This window comes from Miscanthus floridulus, chromosome 8, assembly GCF_019320115.1.
Source record: "Miscanthus floridulus cultivar M001 chromosome 8, ASM1932011v1, whole genome shotgun sequence".
NCBI lineage: Eukaryota > Viridiplantae > Streptophyta > Magnoliopsida > Poales > Poaceae > Miscanthus > Miscanthus floridulus.
In genome coordinates, this window is record NC_089587.1 from 127,518,846 (window position 1) to 127,526,469 (window position 7,624).

Here is a 7,624-nt window from a genome sequence, read left to right on the forward strand (position 1 = left end):
TGAGGTGACTGAGGACTCCCAGTGTAACAGAACCGACCAATTTATAAGAGCACAAGTATAAAAAGCAATCACCGGAGTGATCAAACCATCATACTTGAACCCATATAAACCCGGTAGTCAACTGAAACCGCGAAGGATTTCAAACCAACTTGTATACAACCAAGATCACAGTAATTCAACATAACAAGCCACATGTTACATCCATTTCCCAAGTAGTTCATAAGTACCACATACATCAGAGTACACATAGTTATTACAAAATGAGTTCACAAATAGTGGAAGCAAAGTAGTTTGACACCATCACACACACTTAGTTCAAATACAAGCCAGTACCATAGTCATATCCAGCAAAAGCAGTAAGATAAGATGACATAGATGATCATGCCCATGATCTAGTCTTCATCCCCCACAGGGTGGAGACAATACTTGCAGTAGCCATTATAGGGCACGTCATCTGCAACAAGGGGAATAAACCCTGAGTACGAGAAGGTACTTAGCTAGACTTACCCATCGTAAACCAGAATTAAATGACACCAAGGATTATGCAAGGCTTTTATCGGTGGATCAAGCTTGACAACCATTTTGCATAAAAGCTTTAGTGATAAGAGAACATAATTTGATTTATGAGTAAGCAGCAATTTAAGAATATTAACCTATCAACTAGGTTAACACCTGTACTAGAGCAAGCAATTGATTAACTCCAAACATTAGTAACCATATCCGGTATAATGTTGTATCATCATCATCGTCGATTTAACCATCAAGTTCAATTTAGTGCATCTACGTTGCTGCTGCTCAGTCAAGTTCTCACTATCCCGGAGAGACGGCGATTCGAATCGATTCCTATCCAGCTGGAGGGGTATTCCTAACACAAACCCAGGCATACCTCGCGAAGGCAGCCTTAGGTCACCTTTGGTACATCTCAGGAATCGCGGCTCCGAGCAGCGCCGCACCCTCAGGGAGTCCACTCTGCCAGGTGGTCAATCTCACCATGGACTTACGCCAATAGCTCCCCGCACATCCTTGCTACCGCCAGGCTGCGCACTTTCACTTCTCGGTCTTTCGGCCTGAGTTGAGCTACTCGGCTTCATGGTTGGAACAAGTTATCCGGCCAACTAAGTGATAGGCATGCGTTCAACATGACATGAGGACGTACAGTGAATCGGTCCTTAATCGACACAGACGGGGATAGATCCACACCCAAGACCTCCTTGCCTTGTTGCTTCTCTATCGACCTCCCGCCCGGTCATAATTCATTATTAACACATGGTTATTCTCCATGATAGCAATTATAGCCAACCGTGACCAGACATTTTCCTAATATGCAGGTGACAGGAAATCACCTGACTCTTACCGGTCTAAGCATGGCTAAGCTTTGATTTGCTCCTGGACCTAAATAGGATTCAGGGTACGTATACTGGCCAAGTAATAGATATATATGCAAGAAGTGTTCGCATCCAATTCCTATCACTTAATGCATCAATAAATAAAGATACTCAAAGTAACCATTTTTAAAACATAGGAGACTTAGAATGCTCTGGGGCTTGCCTTTTAGAAAAGAGGAAGGTTGGTGATCGGGGCACTCAAGAACTTCTTCGTTGACTCCTTCTTCGGGGGCCTGCACCTCCTGCTCCTGAGCTTGCTACGGCTCCTCCGGAAGTACTGGCTCGAATTCTAGAAGCGTAACTCCCTCCGGAACACCTATTGCATGCATATACATAGTAAGAATCGTGCATGCACAAGAGATGGAAGATGATGATGAAATGTATAGCCATGTATGAATGGATGCATGAAAGACATAATGATGCAAGATTAACATTGATTTTTACCGAGTAGGTGCATATCTCTTTTAGAAAACAAGAACGGCACACTCACCAAGTTCTAATAACCTAAGATAAAGTTGTTCATCTTCGGTAAGAGGTCTAGCACCTGCAACTAACAATTTATCTTAATTAGCCTAGCATCTAAATCATCACATCAACTCATATAAAGCAAACAAGTCAGTCACTACACTCAACAGTTTTCAGGCTGCAAACAGTAGCTACAAGTTTGATCCATAACTAGTGTTTTACAGATCCAAATACCATGATTTAAGACTTTCTGGAAAGCATATAAAATTGTCTACAACTCTGTTATTGACCACTTTCCCAACAAACCAATTTATCATGGGGAACTTTATAAAGTTCCCAGAATTATCCAGAAAGACACAACGCCAGAAATAATTATTAACTTACGTTGTAAACATACAAACGGACAATACCAACTTTACTAATTGATCATACATGTTGAAAGAACACCAGAAAACATAGTGTCCATTCCTAACTAAATTATTCTCATGCCTTTAATAACTTATTTAGATACTTAGGTTAAATAATAAACACATATCCAAATTGTACCTAAAATTCCACAAAAATTACAGTAGCTTATACATGTCTCCAATAGGCTACTACATAAATTTCACATCAATTGAACAAGTATATCATCCTACACAAAAATGACAAGGCATAATGGCTTAAAAATGGCATAAATAGGAAACCTTAGTGAAAAGTGTCCAGCAACAGATTTCATATTTTTTCTAGCATACTTAAGGTACTAGGATGCTACCCACCAAATTTCAGGGTCATAGGATTCCTAGATAATTTATAAAAATTCACACAATTATCAACCAATGGTAAAAGAAAAATCTATAACTCAAAAACCATACATGCAATGACTCTCAAATTTTTACCAGAGCTTCTACTAAGCAAGAATAGCTTACCCACAAAATTTCATAATTTTTGGATCACAGAAACTCAAGATATAATTTAAACAAGTTTGCATGCATTTAAAAACACATTTTAAGTTCCTATTTAATTCATCCAAAATTTCTACAACATGTGCTTATGTCCTATTTTTCTTAAATACTACACTTCATTGTGACTCTACCAAAATTTGCCTCACTCCATTTGGATCTACCACTTAGGAGATACAAAAATCACAAAATAGCATAAAAATCTACATTTAAACTCAAATCTGAAACTCTATGAGCCATTGACGGGCGGGTCCCGCGGGGTCAATGGACCCACCGGCCAGTCACAGCCGAAGCAGGGGAGGTCGTTGACCGGCCACCGCTCGACGACGGCGAGGATTCCGGCGAAGGGGGTGGCACCAACATGCTCAGCACACTGCCCCGCGCCGATGGAAGTAGAAAACGGGCTCCCTAGCTACAGAGGAGGAGGTCACCGTCGGCAATGGTGTTTGCGGCGGCGCTACGCAAGGTACGCCAGCTAACTCCGGCAATGGCGGTCCGATCTAAGACTGGCGTGAGCATCAGGAGTTCACAAAGACAACGAGGGACGGGAGAGAAAGGAGGAAGAGAGCTCCGGTGGTGGTTGGCCACGGCGGGCTCACCTCCGATGAGGTTGCGACGGCGCGGGAACGCTGAATACGGCCTCACCTGAGGTTGACTGACTGCGTGGAGACGACGATGAGCAAGAGGAGGTCACAGCGGAGCTTGGAGCTGGCTAGCAGCAGCGTTTTTGCAGTGGCGCATGAGCGAGGTGACGGCGGAGGCTCGGTCGGCAATGGCGAGCGGCTGTGGCTCGGTGCTGCACGCGATGAGGGCGAGAGGGAAACAAAAATGAACTTAAGGGCCGGTCGGGCAGACGGACACGGTTGAAGCAGTGGCCAGTAGCACCAGGACAGCCGTGGCGCATGGCCTGCGTAGCTAGGCGGCCGGCGACGAGTGTCCTCCATGCAGCGTTCTTTCTCTATTGCCGGTTGGAACTGTAGACACTGATTCAGTTACAAAGGTGCCGACTGACAGCAAAACTTGTCGACCATAGATCTCTCAAACCGTGGTGATCCAGGTTACATCGTAGTTAACAAAGTTGGAGACCTACGTGAGTACTACAAGTTTGCTAATTGGAGCTCGAGCTGGTTTGGCTTGGTTAGTGAGATACAGAGCTCCAAACTAGCGTACATGAAACTGAAATCCAGTAAAACACTTAGAAAAATTTTCAATTGTCGAAACAGCTTTCAATTCTGACTTGTGGGTCCTTTTTGAACATGTTGTGCACATTTTCATGAGTTGGCTCCCAAACAAAGTTTGTTCCTTATAAAATTTGCTACAACTTTGCTTTAGGTTGCTCAGACATGCAAACCTTCTATGTTGTACTTCTTAAACAGTCAAACTTAGGAGCTCTAGTGTTCTACAATGGCCAAACCATGACTTGGAAGTGTAATTAGGTAAGGTGATCAACATGAACATTGTTGCTAAAGACATTCTAAGTGTAGCTAAGTTGCTTAAGGGACATTTGACACACATTTGCATAGACCACACATTAGCACACACAATTGCTAGCATAAAACCAAGCAGTTCAAATAGAAACACACATGAAATGATAACATTCATAATGGTATGATGCTTATGAATGGGATGATGATGCTCATGCTCAGGTGATGCAAGTGTTTTAGTGCAACCATAACACTAGGGTGTTATAGCCCTCCCCCCTTATAAAAATCTCACCCCGAGATTTGAAAAGCGTACCATTTTGAATAAAAGGTAGGGTATACATCCTTCAAATAATCTTCCTGCTCCCACGTTGCATCGCTCTCACTACCCTGTTTACTCCACGTAACCTTGTAGAACTTAACCACACAGTTCTGGGTTACTCTTTCTCTCATGTCGATAACCCGCACTGGTCTTTCTTCATAGGATAGATCTGATTTCAACTTGACATCTCGAAGTGAAACTCTTTCTTCGAGAACACGGAGACATTTCTTCAATTGAGATACATGAAAAACATTGAAGATAGCTCTCATCTCGTAAGGTAACTCTATCTTGTAAGCTACATTCCCACTCTTCCCTATGATCGGATATGGACCTACATACCTAGGTGCAAGCTTTCTCTTTACTCCGAATCGCTGCACACCTTTCATCGGTGATACCTTCAGATAAACGTGATCACCCACTTCAAACTCAATGGGCTTCCTTCTTTTATCTGCATAGCTTTTCTGCCTAGCTTGAGCGGCTTTCATATGTTTTTGGATAGTACGGACTTGTTGTTTAGCCTCTTCGACAAAATCAATGCCGTAGTATCTCCTTTCTCTATATTCAACCCAGTTCAAAGGAGTTCTACACTTGCGACCATACAACGCTTCGAACGGGGCCATCTTGATGCTTTCTTGATAACTATTATTATAGGAAAATTCAGCCAAGGGTAACCACTTATCCCATGAGCCTTTTGATGATATGACGCAAGCTCTTAACATGTCTTCCAATATTTGATTCACCCGCTCCGTCTGTCCGGAGGTTTGCGGATGATAAGCAGAACTTCTAACTAAGTTGGTCCCTATCATCTTATGTAATTGTTCCCAAAAACGAGCGGAGAACTGAGGTCCTCTGTCAAATACAATGGTTCTAGGAACACCATGGAGACGTACTATCTGGTTAAAATATAGCTCAGCATAGTCACTTGGTCGATAGTCAACTCTAACTGGTATGAAATGAGCAGACTTTGTTAAACGATCCACTATCACCCATATGGAATTAAAATTCTTTTGGGTAGGGGGAAGTCCAACAATAAAATCCATACTAATCTCTTCCCACTTCCATCCTGGTATAGACAATGGTTGGAGAAGTCCAGCAGGCTTCATGTGAATTGCTTTGACTCTACAACAATTGTCGCACCTTGCAACATAAGCTGCGATTTCTTTCTTCATCTTTGTCCACCAAAAGCGAGATTTCAAATCTTGATACATTTTGCTACTTCCCGGGTGGATAGATAACTTGGATGAGTGAGCTTCTTCTAAGATTTGGTTTCTAAGCTCTTTGTCCTTCGGTACTACCAGTCTATCCTTAAACCATAGAACACCCTTCTCATCAATGCGAAAGTGTTTTTCTCTTGTTCCTTCATCTTTCTTTTGATGTGGAACACACCCACATCGGTTTTTTGAAGCCCGGTGATTTTACTTTCTAGAGAGCAACTAAGGGTAATACTGTGCAACACAGCAGGATGTAATAGATGCGCCAAATGATAATCTGCCTCCAAGAGAGAATTACAGTGAGATTTCCTACTCAAAGCATCAGCAACAACATTTGCTTTACCCGGATGATAATGAACTTCTAAGTTATATTCTTTAATCAACTCTAGCCATCTTCTCTATCTCATGTTCAATTCTGGTTGAGTGAAGATATACTTGAGACTTTTATGATCGGTATAAATATGGCACACGTTACCGAGCAGGTAATGCCTCCAAATCTTCAAAGCATGCACAACCGCAGCTAACTCAAGATCATGAGTTGGATAATTAGCTTCATGCTTTCTTAGCTGACGTGAGGCATAGGCGATAACTCGGCCTTCCTGCATAAGGACACATCCTAAACCAGTACCTGATGCATCACAAAACACATCAAAAGGTTTCTCGATGTCTGGTTGTGCCAACACAGGAGCTGATGTCAACAAGGTCCTCAAAGTGCAAAAAGCAGTCTCATACTCTGGAGTCCAAACAAACTTTACATCTTTTTGAAGTAACCTGGTCATGGGCTTGGCTACCTTAGAGAAATCTGGGATGAATCGACGATAATACCCAGCCAAACCAAGGAAACTTCTGATCTCATGTACTGAAGTTGGTGCTTTCCAATTCATGACTTCTTGCACCTTAGACGGATCAACCGAAATCCCTTCATCGGACAACACATGACCCAAGAAAGGTACTTTCTTAAGCCAAAACTCACATTTACTGAACTTGGCATAAAGCTTATGCTCTCGTAGCCTGGATAAAACAACTCTCAGATGCTCGGCATGTTCTTCAGCATTTACAGAAAAGATCAAGATGTCATCAATGAAGACAACTACAAATTTGTCCAGTTCATCCATGAACACAGAATTCATCAGATATACGAAGTATGTAGGAGCATTGGTCAGGCCGAAAGACATAACCAAATACTCATACAACCCATATCTGGTGGAGAAAGCGGTCTTAGGCACATCCTTCGGTCTAATCTTTATCTGATGATAACCAGATCTCAAATCAATTTTACAGAATACCTTTGCCTTAGACAACTGATTAAACAAAATATCAATGTGGGGCAATGGGTACTTGTTCTTGATTGTCACTGCATTGAGTGGATGATAATCCACACACATGCGCAATTACTTGTCCTTCTTCACAAATATAGTAGGACAACTCTAGGGAGAGGCACTAGGTTGGATAAGGCCTTTCTCTAACAGATCTTGTAACTGAACTTTAAGCTCCGCTAACTCATTGGGCGGCATCCTATAAGGCCTTCTAGAAATAGGTGCAGTGCCCGACACTAACTCGATCTTGAATTCAATATCTCGATCCGGCGGTAAACCAGGTAGATCATTAGGAAATACATCTGGAAATTCACACACTACTGGGACGTCCACAATTCTCAGGGTCTGGATAGCATTAGCAGTGTTGTGGAGTTCTAGCTCTCTGGGAAGTGGCACAAGGAAGGCTTCCTTGCTGATAGGACCCCTCAACATAACGACCCTAGTAGAAATGTCAATGAGCACTCCATGACCGCTCATCCACTTCATTCCCAAGATTACATCTATCCCTAATCCCGGTAGAACTACCACATCGGCCATAAACACTCGTCCCTCTATTTCAATAC